Below are 21,298 nucleotides of genomic sequence, written 5' to 3'. Positions count from 1 at the left end.
TGTTCTATGTTTAGTTATTATTATTTTTTGTTTATAATGGTTTGTTCTTTGTTAAATTTTACATATATGAAATGATAATTACTATGTTTTGTGTAAGGTTCAAAGTTATAGTTCTGTGGTTAATTTCAATTGAAGAAGAAGTCGCGTTTGAAAAGAAGTGGCACATCTAGAGCAACAAATCTTTAAGGCGGAGGAGGAATGATCTACAATATATGTCAAACAAATCATGTAAAAAATTTGTTCGAGGTCGGTAACATTATAAATTATTAGTTCAGTTGTGTAGTGTTGATTGTGTGAAAATTGTTTTTACAAATTAAAATTTTGAAAACTGTTGTCAGAAACGAACCGAATATTGTTAATTTTTGTTTGTTGGTTATATTATTTGAAAAGGAAAAACAAGTTTTCTAAAAACATATAAAATCGAGAAAATTGATAAAAACATGCACAATTAATTAATTTGTAATCTGCAGAACAAGAAAAATCTGTTTGAGTTGTGAAATGAGAACTTTAGAAACTACACTTTTACAAATATTATATGCAAAAAAACTATTAATACAAAGTTAGAGAGACTCTGATTATGCTAGTGGTTAGAGATACCTATGATGAAAAGACAATGGATAGACAATGGATAGACTGGTGGTTGACGATGCCCATGAATATTATGACCTACTTGACAATACTTTTGATGCTCATATGTAGCAACATTGTGCTAATCCAGCACATAAAAGATCAATTATTTATTTTGATTTCACATTTTATCTAGAGATGAGGCATGGAATTAGAAAGATACCATTGGGAACATAGATATATCATAGGAAGATACCATTGGGAATATAGTTATCGATAGAATATGGTTCTCGCATCATAGTACTAAGTTCAGTTTCATTGCTTAGTTGGCTCTACAAAATCGACTCTCAACGGGAGATCGTATGAAGGCTTGGAACTCGAACATCTCAGGCGCCTGTATGTTTTGCCAAGCAACACTGGAAACTCGAAACCACTTTTTTCACTTGTACGTTCTAAAAAAGGTATGGACAAATTTAGCCAAATGAATCCTCTGTCACGAGTTCACCACAGACTGGGATATAGCCGTTAATCTCATCTCCAGATCACCACAAAACAGAGTACATGGATTCATCATTCGATATCTGTTTCAGCTGACTATCTATACACTTTGGAGAGAAATAAATGTTTGACGACATGGAACAACCCTGTATATAGCTTCACGGATGATCAAATGGATTAGCAAAGGAATCAGGAAACAGTTTAGCTCTATACGACTGTTTTGGGGACACGATATGAAAGTGGCCTACAAGTTTGGTTTGCATCAAGGCCTGCAGACTGAAGGAAAGTGATGATTTCGAAGCCTAGAGAAAGCTTAACTTAAAGACCGCATTTATGATGTAGAAACACTATTTTTATTTTTGTTTGAATACAATTTAACATTCATTAAAAAAAAAGAAGATAGTTAGGCTTAGTTAATTAATGGGCTTTTTAGTTTTTAAATTTTTTGTTATGTTATTGGACTAATATTCTCTACTATTTAATATACTTATTGAACTATAGATAAAATTCAATATTTAGAGGGGTTAATCATGTTTTGGATATAGGTCAATAAAAAATATTTAACCAAATTTCAACTAAAAGAAGTGAGTTGAATTAGGTTGTTGATTTTCCGATGAATTAAAGAAAGATAAAAGAAGCTATTTCTTTGGAAAACTCCTGCTAAGATGAGAAATTCTCTGCTAAAACTGCTAGTACCAGGTGAACTCACATTGGCCAAAGTAAAATAAATGTTTAGAATTTCACATAAATTGACATGTTACACATCACATAGGTCAATTAATTTTTTGAATTTTACATTTTAGAAATTTAGAAATATGTTACATGCTACTTCCGTTATTAGTTGGAAGTCTAAATTTAGGAGGATTATGGATGCCTGATTTTCAACAGTAGGGTACACTTCAAAATGTACACCAATAGATTTATCTTAACTGTGTCCACAACTGAAAATGCTACTAAATTCTCAACCATTTGGCACACCATCAAATACTGAATAATGGGACACACCACTAAACACTCAACAATGGGGTCTATTACCATATTTCAACCTTGGATTTCAGCATCAAACTTTCACCCAAGACGTTAGACACAAAACTTCCAACAAAGCGAGTCATCGGGAATGACTCCAGCCAACATTCAATTTGGATTTTTAGTTGGAGATCAAGTAGAAAGTACTAAGACTAACGAACAAGAAATTTCAGATGGTGCAGCAGTGAGAGCTTCACCAAATGCAAAACCAATAACACCACACGGTCTTGATTTTACTAATTATTTTGAAGTTGGACATCAAGTACCTCAACCAAGAGGTATATTTAGTATATGTGATACCCCACAGAGAATAAATACAAATGTAAACGAAGATCATCAAAGTTATCCAGAAGACAAAAATTAGTTTGTAACAGCCGTGTTTCACCATTCTCATTTATGTTTTTTTCTATCTCAATTTTTTGTGTATAATTGTTTAACATGAACTTTTATTTGTCTACTGATGTGTTTTTATCTCATGTTTAAAATAGCAGATTTTTCGATTATGTCAGTTAACGCTCACAAAGCATCCACAACCAAAACTACAAAGAAAGAACTAAATTGTGGAATTTGGAAAATAAACAATTTATGGAATTAATATTTCAACCAAGTTTGACTTACTATCATCGATATTTTAAAAGAGAACTAATCTTAACTGATAGAGGTTTGGAAAGGAATATTATTTGAATACAAAAAGATACTAGAGCTTGTCTTCCGTTACTAAAAATGTCAATGTCATGGTGTATAACATTGTGTGATACATGATAACACCGTATTTTGACCACTTTTATGGATCGTTTTGAAATAATTTTTCTATGTTTTTAATTGTTTTTAAGTACTTTTATCACGTTTTTCTAGTATTTGTAGTTCCAAGACTCTTTTCAGGAAACATAGGGAAAAGCTTAACAAAATGGATAGAAAACCAGATTTCAGCTCAGAGTCAAACCGTCAGAAGTTCACCCCTGATTGAAGGCCTTCTCACCGTCTGATCCAGCTCAAATTTGGAGACCTTAAAGATGGAAGTATCAGCTTTCCAGTGCACTTTACAGCTTGGCAATCCAACGGTTCAATCAAAAGATACGCGAAGAGCAAGATGTCTCGTAAACCAGCCGGCAAGCACTTCCACCCGCGGCCAAACACTCATTCCCCACGGTCAGGAGCATCCCGACCGCGGCCAAACACTTGTTCTCCGCGGTCACACTTGTCCCGACCGCGGCCATCAACCTCCGAGCCCAAAAAGCCCATTTCTGAAGCCCACATTTGGGGAAACCCTAAGTGACGTCCAGAGAGGTCTTGAGCACTATAAATACATGTCTTAGGAACCCTAAACGAGGTGTAACCTATCACCACCGAAATATTTACTTCATACTTTTATTGTTTTTGCTTTAGCTTTTAGGGAGAGAGAGATTTGTTCTCTTGAACCCTTGTTCTTTCTTTTTCAATTTCGGTTTCTATTCTACTTCTTAATACTATGCTTTTGATTTCGTTCATTATGTCTGAGTAGTATTATTGTTGGGATTAAGGGATTTTCGATGGGGATTTATATGTTCGATGAGGATTCCATGAGCTTTTGAGCCGAATCTTAGAACTTTTTCTTTTGAATTCGTTTTTACTGCATGAGAGTAGCGTCATGAACTACAATCTGATCCAGATGCTTGGTGACACGAAGGTGTTCATCAGGTATCAGATCTAGTTTGGGAGGGCAAAACAAACATAGGAGTGGAAACCTACCTATGGGCGATTTGTGAATTAGGACGAGTCTTAAACATAATGCATCTCTTCTCTTCCAGGGCCAGAGTGGAAACCTACTGGTCAGGGTTGAGAGAGATAGTTGTCTATGATCACGACAATGGCGTATTCATACGTCCGTGACTCCAGTTCGAAAAGTATAAGCTAAGATCTTACCAATTTACTCTCTAGCAATGTTTTGAATCGTTCGTACCCCTGAGAAAACTTCCCTGAAGCCCAACGCCTTCTTTCCCATTGATTTACACCGATTTTCTTTCAGCCTTAGTTCAATATTGTCTTTTCTTTTTAGTTTATTTTCATTTAAGCAATTAGATCTCCGTTTTTTACATTTTTAGTCATTTTTGTTAAGTTTAGTTATTACGTCATTTAATTCCCGTATTCTCTTTTAATATTTCGTTTTTACATTTTAAACACACTACCAAACCCCCACAAAACCGTTTTAGTTCTAGACTTCCTTACTTTATACTTATTTCAAAGGCTTTTTGCAGGAAAAGATCCTCCTTCCCTGTGGATTCGATCCCTAAGTACTACAATCGATCAGCTGTGCACTTGCGGCTATTGATTTCAATTAGGGTAAAACTTGACAACCCTCGACATCAAGTCACCATCAAGTTTTTGGCGCCGTTGCCGGGGAAGGCACGCGTTTTCTTTTCTGCAAAACCCCGAGAAAGATTAGTAAATCGACTCTAGAACCCCCTTTTCTGCAATTTTCCATTTTTCGGTTATTTTGTTTCCATTTCAGAAGATATGGATCCTATAAATCGAAATATACACTATGAGGAAGGTTTCTATAACACTCCTCAAGCCACCAGACGCAGAGAAGAACACCAAGCCCGAAATTTTAGCTACATGGATCGATACAGCCAGCCGAACCACCCTTACCACCGGCGCAGATAGACTTTTCGACGCCGGGAAGATCCTTATGGTCCACCTCCAACCTACTTCGAGCCACACGCCTATAGGATCAGCAGACGTGTGGGCATGTAGCTAAAACCCTAGTCAGCAAGAGGTCAACTTGAGGATCAGCAGACGTTTGGGACGCCTCAAAGGGATGATAAACCAGTTCCTTGATCAGCAGATTCTCACCGAAAACACCCTGCTCAAGAAAATTGATTCAATCTCTGAAGAGTTCAACAAAAAATTCGATGATATGGCCAATCATGTTCGAGTTTTGGAAGAGCAAAACCACAAGGACTCACAAACACTAGCTGGGATGATCCACTAAGTCGCAACAGAGCAGACAAGACAAGGGTATGACATCATACAAAACTCAAGTGATAGTGTTGAATCAAAACAGGAGATTAAAGAAGTCAGAGAATCCGCCTCCTGGTATAGAGAGAAGACAGACGAAGAATTGCAAGAGATCGAGCACAGGCTGAACAATCGAGCTCAAAGCACGGGAGATTGATGCAAGAATGGAGCAGATGCCCAACATTGAGCAAATTGAGAGATTTTCTAAGAAATCTCCCAAAGATCCTGATGAAGATGCACATCAACGCCCTGGTATGAGTTCATATGATGCTAGTCTACCCAATAAAGAAGCTGGAGAGGTTCGCATCAAGTACAAGAAGGAAGAGACGGACTACGAGCAGTTTACATCCGGGGCCGCGGGTCCAAGCGTTCCGACCGCGGCCAATGCCTTGTTTCCCACGGTCGCGACTCCTCTGACCGCGGGAGTTGGTCGTTCAGATGCTCCTCCGGGTTTTGAGAGGAAAATAATACATCTCCTGTCCCAACTTCAACCTCCAGCACCTAAAAAAGCAACTCAAGAAGAAGAAAACCAAGTTTCAGATGAAGAACCATATTGGCATGAATCATTACCTTGTATGATGGCAAAGGAATGTGTTGAAGATTCAGCTGACTCTTCAATCCAACAAGACCAGACATGCAGCGTGATAAAGATGCCATACATCGATTCAATCATTGAATATGACGCTGCAGCTTTCTTTTGTGAATCCTATTCTGCGTTCGAGACACCAGCCAACACCTACAGAGAAAGGCAAGTTCGAATTCTCCATAAGGTCAAGACTACAGGTCAGTTTCTTATCTCTTGTTCTATTAGAGGAGAAATGTTTAAACACGTGCTATGTGATTCTGGAGCTTGTCTTAACATGCTGTCCAAGGCAATTGCTTTGAGACTTTGTATTAAACACCTGCGCAGGACTAGAGCAAAGATTAGCCTAGCTGATGATTCAAATGCAACACCTCAAGGAATAGCTCATGAAATTCGTTTGAGAATAGGAGATTGCATAGTGCCTGTCGACTTCTACATTGTCGAAACGAGAGATGCAACATATTCAGTGATTCTGGGATGGTCTTTTCTAGCAACTTCCAAAGCTATAATGGACTGGCCAAACCGGAGGATTTCATTTGCTAATATTGACAAAGATGTCTTCACAGAAGCTGTTCCATACAACAGCAAAGCAGGAAAACGTTCTGCAACAGAAGATTTTGAAGAAGAACTTTGGAGTGACGAAGAACCTGCTAAGCAAAGCAAGGAGATGTCGAAAAAGACTTGTCTCAGGACAAAGTCTTCTTCATTGGAATAAGTCACGTCCAACACCAAAAGTCGAGCTAAACGACTTAAAACAGAAGCGCTTAATGGGAGGCAACCCATTTAGGTATTGTTTTCTTTAGAATTTTTCTTTCTTTTTCTTTTGATCTTTTTCTTTTTCTTAGTTTCAGGTGTTTCTTATAAAACAAAAAAGCCAAAAAAATCAAAAAACTAAAAAAAAAACCAAAAAGAAGGATGGTACCTGACTGCTCGGCCCAGCAGGAACCAAGGAGAAGCAGGAATAGGCCGCGATATAAGCCCCTGCGGTCGCAGACGTTCTGACCGCAGGAAACCTATCATCGACCGCGGTCGCGTAGTCCTGACTGCGGCCAAGCAATGGTTCGCCGCGGTCGTATGGCCCCTGACCGCGGCACTTGGTCGTTGACATCCAAACCCGACCCAAACCACCCCTTTCACCCCATTCCAACTCACCAATCACCCTCCACCTCATTCATTACCTTCCACCACCTTCATCACCACCTAATCACCTTCCCAAACCCCTTCGAATGAATCCGGTTCATCTCCACCAGCATCCCGGATCCAGGTAAGTTCTCCTTGTCCTTACCAATTCGATTATCTATGCATTTTTCTCATCCAATCTCGACTTGTTTCACACTGAGGACAGTGTGATTTAAGTCTGGGGGAGGATTTCATCCCTTTCTAACCACTTTTCTTTCATGAGTCTTGCATTATCTAAACTTTTTTCATTTTCCTTAAAGTTTTTCAAAATCGGTTTTCAAAACAAAATACGTTTTAAAAGGGAATGGTGAACATGAATCAATGATAGTTGACTGTGTTCTTTTAGACTGTTCCTAGTGACATGCTCATTCATGATTTAGGACTAGACTAGGCGGTAGCTAAGCACATTTGAAATGAAGTACCCCAGAGGAATTTGAATGATTTCGATTTAGATGAAGGGATACACTAGCTCTGTTTTATTTGGACTTAATTTGGACTTAATTTTCTCATTGAAGCATTAGACAGGGAAACGAATCATACATTCAGGACTCCTTTATCCTTTTACCACTCTCTATTGATCCTGAATGGCTAGTTCATCTTTAGCTTGTTCCCCACCTTAACCAATCCTCTTTCAAACCACATGCACTCTTGTTTTCTATTGTCTTATATGCAGATAAGTGCAAAAACGTTGGAGAGAAAGAGGAACGACGCAGTTTTCAGTCACTAAGGACAGAGACCTGCGATTTGGCAGAAAAGTTCTCGGAAGGATTTAACACAAGAGGAAACTCAGTTTGCCTTAGAAAAATCTCAAATTTTGGTACAATCTCGTCCTCTAGTCTCTCTCTCTTTAAAAGGCATTTCCTATTCAAAAAAAAAAATATATCTGAAAATAAGAAAAGAAAGAAAATAAAAATGAATGTAGAGAGATAGTTGACTGAAATCAAGATTTAAATTGTTTAAGTTTTGCATGACGGAAAAAGTGGACTAGTATCTCTTGTGCTTTGGTGAGAATTTTCTAGACTAAGTTGTGGATTGATGCACTATCTTTGGTCCTAGTTTAGGAGTTCATGTCTATGAAATTTGTACATTCCCTATTTTTGTTTTCACTTAACCAGTTTAGGCTTTTGCTTTGTTTGAGGACAAACAAAGGTTTAAGTCTGGGGGAGTTGATAACACCGTATTTTGACCATTTTTCTGAAATACTTTTTCTATGTTTTTAATTGCTTTTAAGTACTTTTATCACGTTTTTCTAGTATTTGTAGTTCCAAGACTATTTTCAGGAAACTTAGGGAAAAGCTTAACAAAATAGATAAAAAACCAGATTTCAGCTCAGTCAAACCGTCAGAAGTTCACCCCTGATTGAAGGCATTCTCACCGTCTGATCCAGCTCAAATTTGGAGACCTTAAAGATGGAAGTATCAGCTTTCCAGTGCACTTTACAGCTTGGCAATCCAACGGTTCAATCAAAAGATACGCGAAGAGCAAGATGTCTCGTAAACCAGCCGGCAAGCACTTCCACCCGCGGCCAAACACTCATTCCCAACGGTCAGGAGCATCCCGACCGCAGCCAAACACTTGTTCCCCGCGGTCACACTTGTCCCGACCGCGGCCATCAACCTCCGAGCCCAAAAAGCCCATTTCTGAAGCCCACATTTGGAGAAACCCTAAGTGACGTCCAGAGAGGTCTTGAGCACTATAAATACATGTCTTAGGAACCCTAAGCGAGGTGTAACCTATTGATAACACCGGGTTTTGACCATTTTTATGGATTATTTTAATATCTTTTACAGGTGTTTTTACTCCGTTTTCAAAGGTTTTCAAAGGATTTCTATGTTTCCGGATTTTAAAAGACTTTTCAGGTAATTTGGGATAAAGAGGCACAAAATGGAACAAAAAAACTCTTTTGGATAAATGCAGACCGTCAGAACTCTCATGGAGAGACGAAGAACTTCTCACCGTCTAATCACCCTCAAAATTGGACAACTTATAGAAGAATCAACCAGCTTTCAAATGCACTTGGTTTGGAGACATTCCAACGGTTGGATCTCAAGATATTCCATTAGCCCCGAAGCCACGCGGAGTCGGGCAGCAACTCACGCGACCGCGGCCAACAAGCTATTTTCCGCGGTCAGAAGCCTCCCGACCGCGGGAAACAAGCTAATTGCCGCGGTCACAGCACTCCCGACCGCGGCATTCAAGCTCCGACTTAAAGCCCAATTATCTGAAGCCCAAAGTCATTCCCAGCCTCAATTCCGGAACCCTAGAGACCATGGAGTATTGCAGACTATAAATACATGTCATTTAGGTCGTTTTTAGGGAGAGCAACTCATACTTTACAGAAACCCTTTTCCTTTAGCCGATTTTATGAGATTTTTGTAGAAGATTGTTCAAGTCCGAGTTCTTCAGTAGAGAAGCTTTCTTTATCTCTTTTCTTTACTGTTTTTCATTACTTTTATTAAAACCAATGATGATGTCGAGCTCAGCCATATCTGAGTAGATCCCGAGTTGGGCTTAGGGTTCCCGAAAGGGGCTCTCATAATCGATTAAGACATCTAGGTTTATAGATCTGGGATTTCGACCTGTTCTCTGTTTATTCTTGTTCTTATTGCATGTATGTTTGATTGATCACCTAGTATCTGATCTAGATAGTTAGTGTTGCGAAAGTTTTCATTAAGTATCAGCCCTAGAATGAAACAGGCGATTTTTCCGTAGGAGTGGAAACCTACCTGCGGCGAGATCGTGAGTATTGACGAGTCTTATGCAGCTCTTGCGTTCTCTCCCTTCCAGGGCAAGAGTGGAAACCTACTGGTCAGGGTTGCGAGAAACAGTTGGTTATGATCACGACAGTGACGTAGTCATACCGCCGTACTCTAGCTCTAGAACCCATATATTGTTATCCGTCAATCCCAATCTATCTACCTTATTGTTAAAACCGATTATGATCCCTTAGAGTTCCCAAAAGCTCAGCGTTTTTAGCCATAGTTTACAATTCCATCGATTTTTACTTGCTTTCTTAGACCTGCATTTCAATTTCTTTAGTTCGTTATTTACTTGCCTTATTTACCTTTCATGCGATATTTACTTGCCTTATTTTCGTTTAGTTCGATATTTTACTTATTCCATTTGCATTTCATTCGATTTCTTTACTTGCTTTTTAGGATAGATTTATTTACCTTCTTTTGTTTTAGTTTAATTTTCAAGAAAAACAACCAACCTTTAGACCAATTTAGTCTAGACATAAAGTTAAAAACCGTAGAAGAATACCAGGCACACAAATCTCTGTGGATTCGATCCCTAAATACTGCAACTGATTAGCTGTGCACTTGCGGCTTTCTTTTGTTTTGTTAAGGGTAAAACTTGTTCCTTCACGTAGTTGACACACTCAGCATCGCACATCAAGTTTTTGGCGCCGTTGCCGGGGATTTGTTTAGCTGTCTTTTGCTATTTTTCTTGTTTTAACTTCTATTCTAGACACCTGATCTCTAGTTCTTTCTTAAAAGTTTTTCTGAACTATTTTCCCTTCTTTTGTCTTTCTCTGAATTGCATGAATACCAGGCGTAGACCTGCAGGAGACATTCCAATTCTAGACGAGATAGACAGACACGAAAGAGAACTTCGAAGACTTAGACGAACGCAAGGAATGGCCAACGACGACCAGCCTGGAGATCCTATTAATCGAAATTTAAATATGGACCAAGACGGGTCCGAACATGGAGAAAACGAAGAGAATGATCACATAGAAGGTGATCATGCTCGACAAGATGGAGAGGAGGATGAGGTTCTTCCAAGAAACCACCAGAACCGAGAGAGAGAAGGACGTGAAGACCTTGATCCACCCATCAATGTAGCCGATGGTGACCACCCAGCAATGCAGCCGAATGAACGCATTCACCGCCCCATTCCGCCAGCAAATCAACACCAAAGACAAGCCAGGAACCATCGCATAGCTGATTTTGATGCACCTACTCAAAATTTTTAGAATCGATCTGCGATTCAAGTACCTTTTCCAAACCGGAATGAGTTTGAAGTCAAGCCTCAAATCATCTCATTGGTGAAGCAAAACCAGTTCCATGGAGTTCTTTCTGAGCATCCAATGGACCATATCGAGCTTTTTGAAGAAATTTGCAGCATGATGAGAACAAACCAAGTTCCACCTGACTATTTAAAGTGTAATTTGTTCCCTTTTTCATTAGCATATAAAGCTCACCGTTGGTTGAAGTCTTTGCCTGCAGGATCGATTACTAATTGGGAAGAATGTAGAACTGCTTTCCTGAACCACTTTTACACTAAGTCAAGGTCGAACAATCTGAGAACGAAGATCTCAACCTTTCAACAAGGGCCAACTGAATCTTTCTATGAAGCTTGGGAACGTTTTAAGGAGTATGAACGTGATTGCCCTCATCATGGATTTCATGGATCAAGCCTGCTGAGCACATTTTACCGAGGTTTGCAACCAAAATACAAACTTTCACTTGATACAGCTAGCAATGGAGATTTTGGGCAAAAGACGATAACCCAAGGAAGAGCTCTCATCGAAAATTTGGCTCAAGCCAATAGCAATGATTGTCCTGAATATGATCGATCAATGAAGCAAGCCGGAACAGACAACAAGGAGATAACCGAGTTGAAGAACATGGTGAGCCAGCTTCTGAAGAGCAAAAATCGCCCGATTCATGCTTGTGAGATCAACAATGGCGCAGAAGATGAAGGACTTAGTGATATCGATCACATTAATCAAGCATTTCAAGAAGAAGATGTGAACTACGTAGGAGCACTGGTACCATACCAAAATCGCTCCAACAACAACTTCAACAACAACTTCCGGAATGCAAATTACAACAATCTCTCTTACCGCAATCCAAATGTGGAGAATCCTCAAGATCAGTACTATCCACCTCAGCAAAAATCATTCCAAAACAAGTTTCAAGGTGGAAACTTTAGAGGAATAGTACCATATCAACCGCGACAGCCATATAACTACCAAGTTACGAATCTTAACAATCAATTTGTACAACAGCAGGGAGTCACGACGAACCAGCTAGCTTCACAAATCGGTAGACTTGAACAGTATATCCAACAGCTAGTTATGACGAACGAAAAAGCATCTAAAGACGTCAACGTGAAAGTAGACTGCATGTACAATGATCTGAATGGTAAGTTCAAATCTTTATCTTCGCACGTAAAGAAGTTAGATGTGCAAGTCGCCCAAACAGCCGACTCTATGAAGAGGCAAAGTGGAGTTCTTCCAGGAAGAGTTGAAGATAACCCTAAGAAGTTTTGCAACGCCATAACAACATTACCCGAAGAAGAGTCCGGAACCGATGGAAAGAAAGAAGAAACCCCAATCTTTGTACCACTGTACAAGGATATCGATCCCAAGCAGCCACCGTTTAAGGTACCCGAACGATCACCGTTTCAAAGGCTTACCAAAGCCGATGATCCAGGACGTTTTGCTTTCCAATGTTTCATTTCAGGAATCAAGTTTACAGACTGCTTGTGCGATTCCGGAGCCAATGTCAACATCATGTCTAAGACATTTGCCGAAAAATTGGGCATAAAAACCTTAAAGACATCGACGGTTAAGGTTATTTTTGGAGATTCATCTCAAAAAGATACTGAAGGGGCGATTCATGATCTACAAGTTCTAGTGGGAGATAAAAATTTTCCAGCAGATTTCCAAGTCCTGGAGATGGATAAAGACAAGGAGAGGCCACTCATTTTCGGGAGACCATTCCTAGCTACAGTAGGAGCAATTATCGATCACGCAAACCGGCATGCTGTTTTCCTCAATGTGGACAGAAAAAGGTACTATCCTACTATCTTAGATGAATTTCCAAGTAAAGGAAACAGGCCAAAAGAGAAAGAAAAGGAGAAGCCGAAAGCTTTTGCAAAGATCAAGATCATCATTCCACCAGATGCAACGGAAACTAGTGAGGACCAAATCCAGGAGCTGATCGAAAACACAAAAAGGGTTCTGAACAATATTAAAGTCCGAAAGAAGATTAAAGGTAAGAAGACTTCTCTTCAAGGAGAAGAATTAAAACCTCTACCAACCGGAAGTGATAAAGGCACATCAAGCGGAGTGCCATTCAAATCAGCCTGATTCCTCATGCTTACGTCGAGCTAAACGACTTAAAACAAAAGCGCTTAATGGGAGCCAACCCATTTAGGTACTCTTTCTTTTAATTTTCTTTTCCTTTTTAGAATTTATGCTTTCTTTTTCTTTTTTTAAGTTTTAGGTATTTTATAAAACAAAAACACAAAAAAATCAGAAAATTAGAAAAACCAAGGAGAAAAAGGTAGGTCTTTAGCTGCTCGGCCCGGCAAAGACGAGAAGATTGAAAAATAGGCCGCAGGAGGAAGACCCGCGGTCGCAACTGACGGGACCGCGGCACTGTGAATGCGACCGCGGCCGAGCCCTCATCCACCGCGGTCGCGCGTCTCTTGACCGCGGCCGTTGGTCGTTGAGATGGTTCCGCTTCCCGGCGTTGCCTGGTGACTTCCCGGTTTTGCCTGGTGATTTCCCGGTGTTGCCTGGTGTTTGCCTGGTGATTTCCCGGTGTTGCGTGGTGTTTGCCTGGTGATTTCCCAGTGTTGCCTGGTGTTTGCCTGGTGATTCCCGGTGTTGTCTGGTGATTCCCGATTTTGCCTGGTGATTCCCGGTAAAACCCGAAAAGATCCTCCGTAAGTTTTAAACTTTCCTAATGTGCAAACAAGGAAAGGTAAGTTCCCGTAAACTTAAAAATTTCCAGAAATTTTCCGTTTTTGCTTCAAAAACGCTTTTTAAAGAAAAGAAACAAACTTTTTGGATCAAAACTCTTTCTTCTCTTCTCTTCCAAAAAACTTAGAGATTTAGGAGAAAGAACACATTTTTCAATTCTTAAGCTTTTTAAGAGATTTCTGGCTCAAACCTCACTCTTTTTCGAAGCTGATTTCAATTCTGCCATCAATTCTCTCTTTCCAGCAAGGTATGAACCTCAAACTCGCCATTCTTACTCGATTTTGGACTTAGGGTTTTTTTTAAAAACCCAGAATTTTGGTCTATTGATGGTGGAAATAGCTTAAGAATGATAGATTATCCATTTAGGTTATCTAAAAATTGATTTTAGCACCTAGCTTAAGAGGAATTGAGATTTTTGAAATTTGGATTCTTCATGCTTCATAAAAATCGAATTTGGAACAGCAAAATTGAAAATTTTATTTAGTCTTGTGTGATTGCTGATTAGTATTGGGTAATCTTTAGAATTCACATGGAAATTGCTCATAAAAACCGATTTTTAGAAGATTTCTATGTTGAGGACATCAAAAATCCGAATTTAGTCATGAACTACTTGACTTCTCTGATTTAATATCAATTTTATTTGCTAATAGTTTTAATTAATCTCTTTATACTAGTATTAGTGTAACAGATCTTAATGTGTTAAAATTAGTATCCAAATTCACTCTTTTTTCCAAGAATCATTTCATTTTGCAGAAAATGGATGAAACCAGATCCCGAAGGAGCCGTCGAACTGGTGGCAGCTCCGATGACATTCCCGACGATGCTACTCTAGGAGAGTACATGCTGAACCAAGCCAGACCGACAAGAAGAAGCTATGTGATGAGATTGCTCCAGCACTCAAGAGAAACACGAGCACCTCCCGAGCCACCACAGATTCGATACATTGGGAGGGAGACAAACCCGAGAGTGGACTATGCGAGGCGTTTCAAGAAGCTGAACATCAAACCCACGCCTTGCATTGATTATCATACACTCGAGATGCTTGGAATCAGAGAGGATGTGATCTGGTACATCGATGCACTTAAGCTGAGACCCTACTTGGAGCTGAACCTTCCGACTTATCCTGAGCTAGTCCGTGAGCTTTAGCGACCGTTACACTCCACCACACGAAGAGGAGGAACCCAAGAGCATCAGATGGCATCTTGTCATTCTCCATCCGCGGACAGCCTTATTCTCTCACCATTTCCAAGGTTTGTGAAGCTCTTAAGCTTCCGTACACTGATGGCATCTACCTTGAAGATGAACCTGATCTTAACCTATGGAGAGGGATGGGTCATGGAGCTTACGATAGTGGGAGATCTAAGTCAGCCCTTCTTAGCCATCCAGCAGTGAGAGTTGTGCACAAACTCTTAGCACACACGATCTTTTCTAGAGCCAACATGGGAGGCGTCTTGAAGACTGAGCTCATTACACTTCAGATTCCGTTTATGGATGATCCACGACTTGCCTGCTTTGCCTGGATCATATCGCAGAATATGGTAAAGGTGAAGCATGATTTACATGGTTGCGATGACGCTACTCCAGCTTTCGGGAGTGCTATTACAGCGATACTACAGGCTGTAGGATTCGATTTCTCATCTAACTAACCACTTCCCGATGTCTGGTATGATCTACTTTATCTCTCTCGCGATCACACTATCTCTCGCGCCGATTTTGATCCAGACAGGTTTGGTTACAAGTATTGCACCGGCACCGAGGAGCACCGAGGCCGCTTACCTTCAGCGTCTATCGCGAGATTGTGCAATGGAGGACGCCCTCGATGGACTCCAGAATCTGATGATTTTCTGCCATCCGTACCTCGCCTACCATTCACCATTGGCCAGTACATAGTGGCCAAGGCGAGGCGTGATGCAGCTGCGGCCCGTGCTCATTTTCAGCCATCCATTCCGACCGGCCACGCCTCATCATCTACATCATCGCACACTCATTCCGATCTGGAGCGCAGAGTTGAGAGACAGGGACGACGCTTTGAGCGCGTTGTCACCTTCTTACAGGAGCAGCACCAGTTCGCAGACGACACTTCGGAGGATGAGTGATTGATCAGCACTTCACTACCATCATGGTTCTATCATCATTTTCTTTTCTTTTATCTTATTTTATCTTATTTTGCTTTTATTCACCATCTTTTCACCAACTTTTTCACACTGGGGACAGTGTGATTTAAGTCTGGGGGAGGATGTCTATCCGTACTAATTATTTTCCTGCTTTTGCTTTTAAATTTCAAGTACTTTTTAAATTTTAATATGTAACCTATTCGACATTAAATATTTTTCAGGAATGTTTGACACAAAACTATGATGATTTAGACCTGCACACTTCTACACTATGCATGATAGCTCATTTGTGGTTAGCACTAGACTAGGCGGTAGCTAGAGTACTTGCACTACGAACTCCCACCAGAGGACTTCTATTCATGGAGATTCTTTCTGACAGGATATACTAGCTCACTATATTTGGACTTAATATTGATATCTAATTTTCTCATCATTGATTTTAGGCAGGCATCGACATACACATCTAGGACGTCTTTTACCATCACTTTTACCACTCTTTGTCGTCCTAGATGACCAGTTTATCTTTATCTGGTACCTTACCCTAAACCCAAAACCTTTGTTTTCAATCCTCATGCATTCTCTCTTTAGTTTATATCAGCAGATATGTGCAAAAATGTCGGAGAGAAGAGGAGCGACGCAGTTTTCAGTCACTCGCAAAAGAGACTGAATGGAATTGGGAAGGAAGAGTATCAGAAACATAATAAAGCTTTACAAGACAGATATTAACTGGTAAATTCGTGCTCTCTAAGACTATATATCTAAAAGTGTTCCCTTTCTTTAAAAAAAAAAAAAAAAAAAAAAAAACGTGAAAAGAGAAAGGGAAACAAAAAGCCTAATGAGTCTTAGATTGTCGAAATTTATGGTTCAATGAGAAACCACTATTCGTTTAAGGAGCTATTTTTTTGAAAGATTTACAAAAATCTAAGTCTGGGGGAGTTTGGAGAGAACTTGAGGAAGAAGACCATGAATCTATGTCAAGAAGAAAGTGACTGAAAACTGTGGATACCAACAGCTTCACTCTCTCTTGCGGTTTTGCATAATGTCCTGCATCCTCCAGATCTTCAGGTAACCCTTAAACACTTTAAGCCATACCCCCAAAATAATCCTTCTTTACACCTAGCCTAGATTGCCTTGCCTAGATTTTCTTTGATGAGAACCACCGAGATTTTTAATGAATGTTAAGAGCTAGTTGACTGGAAGTTAGATCTTAGTGCATAGATTTCTGCATGACGGATTAACGGACTATTCCCGATTGATGCATACTGATTGATATTGGTCTAGAAGTTTGGTCTCTGAGATTTTGTTTAGTTCCTGCGTTTTTTTTCAAACCTCTCGCCGAGATTTAGCCTTTGTTTTGTTTGAGGACAAACAAAAGACTAAGTCTGGGGGAGTTGATAACACCGGATTTTGACCATTTTTATGGATCATTTTAATATCTTTTACAGGTGTTTTTACTCCGTTTTCAAAGGTTTTCAAAGGATTTCTATGTTTCCGGATTTTAAAAGACTTTTCAGGTAATGTGGGATAAAGAGGCACAAAATGGAACAAAAAGACTCTTTTGGATAAATGCAGACCGTCAGAACTCTCATGGAGAGACGAAGACCTTTTCACCGTCTGATCACCCTCAAAATTGGACAACTTATTGAAGAATCAACCAGCTTTCAAATGCACTTGGTTTGGAGACATTCCAACGGTTGGATCTCAAGATATTTCATTAGCCCCGAAGCCACGCGGAGTCGGCCAGTAACTCACGCGACCGCGGCCAACAAGCTATTTGCCGCGGTCAGAAGCCTCCCGACCGCGGGAAACAAGCCAATTGCCGCGGTCACAGCACTCCCGACCGCAGCATTCAAGCTCCGACTTAAAGCCCACTTATCTGAAGCCCAAAGTCATTTCCAGCCTCAATTCCAGAACTCTATAGACCATGGAGTATTGGAGACTATAAATACATGTCATTTAGGTCGTTTTTAGGGAGAGCAACTCATACTTTACAGAAACCCTTTTCCTTTAGCCGTTTTTATGAGATTTGTGTAGAAGATTGTTCAAGTCCGAGTTCTTCAATAGAGAAGCTTTCTTTATCTCTTTTCTTAACTGTTTTTCATTACTTTTATTAAAACCAATGATGATGTCGAGCTCAGCCATGTCTGAGTAGATCCCGAGTTGGGCTTAGGGTTCCCGAAAGGGGCTCTCATAATCGATTAAGACATCTAGGTTTATAGATCTGGGATTTCGACCTGTTCTCTGTTTATTCTTGTTCTTATTGCATGTATGCTTGATTGATCACCTAGTATCTGATCTAGATAGTTAGTGTTGCGAAAGTTTTCATTAAGTATCAGCCCTAGAATGAAACAGGCGATTTTTCCGTAGGAGTGGAAACCTACCTGCGGCGAGATCGTGAGTATTGACGAGTCTTATGCAGCTCTTGCGTTCTCTCCCTTCCAGGACAAGAGTGAAAACCTACTGGTCAGGGTTGCGAGAAACAGTTGGTTATGATCACGACAGTGACGTAGTCATACCGCCGTACTCTAGCTCTAGAACCCATATATTGTTATCCGTCAATCACAATCTATCTACCTTATTGTTAATACCGATTATGATCCCTTAGAGTTCCCAAAAGCTCAGCGTTTTTAGCCATAGTTTACAATTCCATCGATTTTTACTTGCTTTCTTAGACCTGCATTTCAATTTCCTTAGTTCGTTATTTACTTGCCTTATTTACCTTTCATGCGATATTTTACTTGCCTTATTTTCGTTTAGTTCGATATTTTACTTATTCTATTTGCATTTCATTCGATTTCTTTACTTGCTTTTTAGGATAGATTTATTTACCTTCTTTTGTTTTAGTTTAATTTGCAAGAAAAACAACCAACCTTTAAAACCAATTTAGTCTAGCCATAAAGTTAAAAACCGTAGAAGAATACCAGGCACACAAATCTCTGTGGATTTGATCCCTAAATACTGCAACTGATTAGCTGTGCACTTGCGGCTTTCTTTTGTTTTGTTAAGGGTAAAACTTGTTCCCTCACGTAGTTGACACACTCAGCATCGCACATCACCTATCACCACCGAAATATTTACTTCATACTTTTATTGTTTTTGCTTTAGCTTTTAGGGAGAGAGAGATTTGTTCTCTTGAACCCTTGTTCTTTCTTTTTCAATTTCGGTTTCTATTCTACTTCTTAATACTATGCTTTTGATTTCGTTCATTATGTCTGAGTAGTTTTATTGTTGGGATTAAGGGATTTTCGATGGGGATTTATATGTTCGATGAGGATTCCATGAGCTTTTGAGCCGAATCTTAGAACTTTTTCTTTTGAATTCGTTTTTACTGCATGAGAGTAGCGTCATGAACTACAATCTGATCCAGATGCTTGGTGACACGAAGGTGTTCATCAGGTATCAGATCTAGTTTGGGAAAGCAAAACAAACATAGGAGTGGAAACCTACCTATGGGCGATTTGTGAATTAGGACGAGTCTTAAACATAATGCATCTCTTCTCTTCCAGGGCCAGAGTGGAAACCTACTGGTCAGGGTTGAGAGAGATAGTTGTCTATGATCACGACAGTGGCGTATTCATACGTCCGTGACTCCAGTTCGAAAAGTTTAAGCTAAGATCTTACCAATTTACTCTCTAGCAATGTTTTGAATCGTTCGTACCCCTGAGAAAACTTCCTTGAAGCCCAACGCCTTCTTTCCCATTGATTTACACCGATTTTCTTTCAGCCTTAATTCAATATTGTCTTTCCTTTTTAGTTCATTTTCATTTAAGCAATTAGATATCCGATTTTTACATTTTTAGTCATTTTCGTTAAGTTTAGTTATTACGTCATTTAATTCCCGTATTCTCTTTTAATATTTCGTTTTTACATTTTAAACACACTACCAAACCCCCATAAAACCGTTTTGGTTCTAGACTTCCTTACTTTATACTTATTTCAAAGGTTTTTTGCAGGAAAAGATCCTCCTTCCCTGTGGATTCGATCCCTAAGTACTACAATCGATCAGCTGTGCACTTGCGGCTATTGATTTCAATTAGGGTAAAACTTGACAACCCTCGACATCAGGTCACCATCAATACCCTACAGACAAGTTACGGTTTACAACCAACATTGAATATGAGCAATGAAGAAAGTGTGGCAATATTTCTACAGACATGTGAGCATAATGAAGTTTAAAGAGATGTTGGTTTGAGATTTGACAAAAATCAAGAGACTGTGCATAGAAAATTTATTGAAGTTCTTATGGTGACTGGATTACTGGCATGTGATTATATTAGAACTATAACAAAAGAAGATCTAGACAGAATTCCCGAAAGAATTCTGCAAGATAGAAGATACTGACTAATTTCAGTGGATTTGTTAGAGCTATGGATGAGACTCATGTATACGTAAAAATGAAGTCTATTACCAGAAATGTAGCAAAATCGACATGATAATGCATCTTTGAACATTATGACAATATGTGAATTGAATATGTTATTCACATATATTTTGAATAGAGCACCATGATCATGTCCTGATACAGCCATTTTGACAATAGCACAACAAAGCGATTCTGATTTTCCTTTGCCGCCGTTAGAGAAGTATTATCTCAATGATTCTGATTATTCTAATAAACAAAGATTTTTTTTGTTCCGTACATATCATCACGAATCAGAGTAGTGAGATACCACATGTTGCAGTTCAATTCTGGTCTTGTTCCTAGGAATAAAAAAGAACTCTTCAATCGAAATCATGCGTTTTTGCGTTTAATTATCGAGAGAACTTTTGGAGTTACAAAAAAAAATGGAGGGTTTTTCTGATTTTCCAAGATACAGAATAGTATTCACATATAAATACAAAAGAGAGTGGTAGTGGCTACAATATAATTATATAGTTTTTAAAAAAAATCAGATTTTCAGATGTGGATTTTTAAAATGCAATGAGAGAGCCGGAATCAATATAAATTCAAAGATGGTGGATCCCAAAAAGACAAGAATAAGTTTAAAGATATGATAAACTAAAATTTTTTTATATTTTATTTAACTTTTTTTTTTCTCATGAGTCTTTCATTCTGGACAAATATCTTTGTATGGTCTCTTGAACTCTGTAAACGAATTCTATAACTTAGAGGCATAGACAGCAAAAACAAGGATGTATTAGTCTCTAAAGGATGTTGGAAAATGTCTCATAAAACTAATGTCCAAAATATTTAAAAATTTAACTTCTAAGATGACGTTTTGTGGAATCGCATTTTTTTTTTCCTATTTGTGTACATGCATCACATCGTGAGATAAAAATTTAGGCATTTTTGAACATAGTAGGTTACCAGAAAGCAATTTGTAGTATCTATAAAAGCATTCTTTAAGGAGGCATAGTTACCAACATAAGAAAATAACACTTGTTACTTTTTCTTCTGAAATGCATCCTCAAAACATCCATTTGAGCATTTCTTGTGGAATTCATCCCAAGGAATCTTCTAATTTCACGCAAGAAATTATTCTTCTTTTATCCAAAGAACTGTGGTGGTGTAGTATATGCGAGGTAGTTAGACATGTGTTAATACCTAGGTGTATTAATGGATATGGCTAGGCTGGATATGGGTGGGTCTGATTTATGTTACAAAGGACAGAT

General features: G+C 39.1%; 1 non-coding gene across 1 annotated transcript; it reads right to left on the bottom strand.

Moving 5' to 3' along the window:
• Window positions 1-11,153: 11,153 nt before the first annotated feature.
• Window positions 11,154-11,260, bottom strand: LOC112083311. Its single transcript, XR_002897599.1, has one exon. It is a non-coding gene; the product is annotated as a small nucleolar RNA R71 (small nucleolar RNA).
• Window positions 11,261-21,298: the final 10,038 nt, after the last annotated feature.

The sequence above is a fragment of the Eutrema salsugineum genome, unplaced genomic scaffold (genome assembly GCF_000478725.1).
Source record: "Eutrema salsugineum unplaced genomic scaffold, Eutsalg1_0 scaffold_7, whole genome shotgun sequence".
In the NCBI taxonomy this organism is placed as follows: Eukaryota; Viridiplantae; Streptophyta; class Magnoliopsida; order Brassicales; family Brassicaceae; genus Eutrema; species Eutrema salsugineum.
This window is presented reverse-complemented; position numbering and strand designations above follow the sequence as displayed.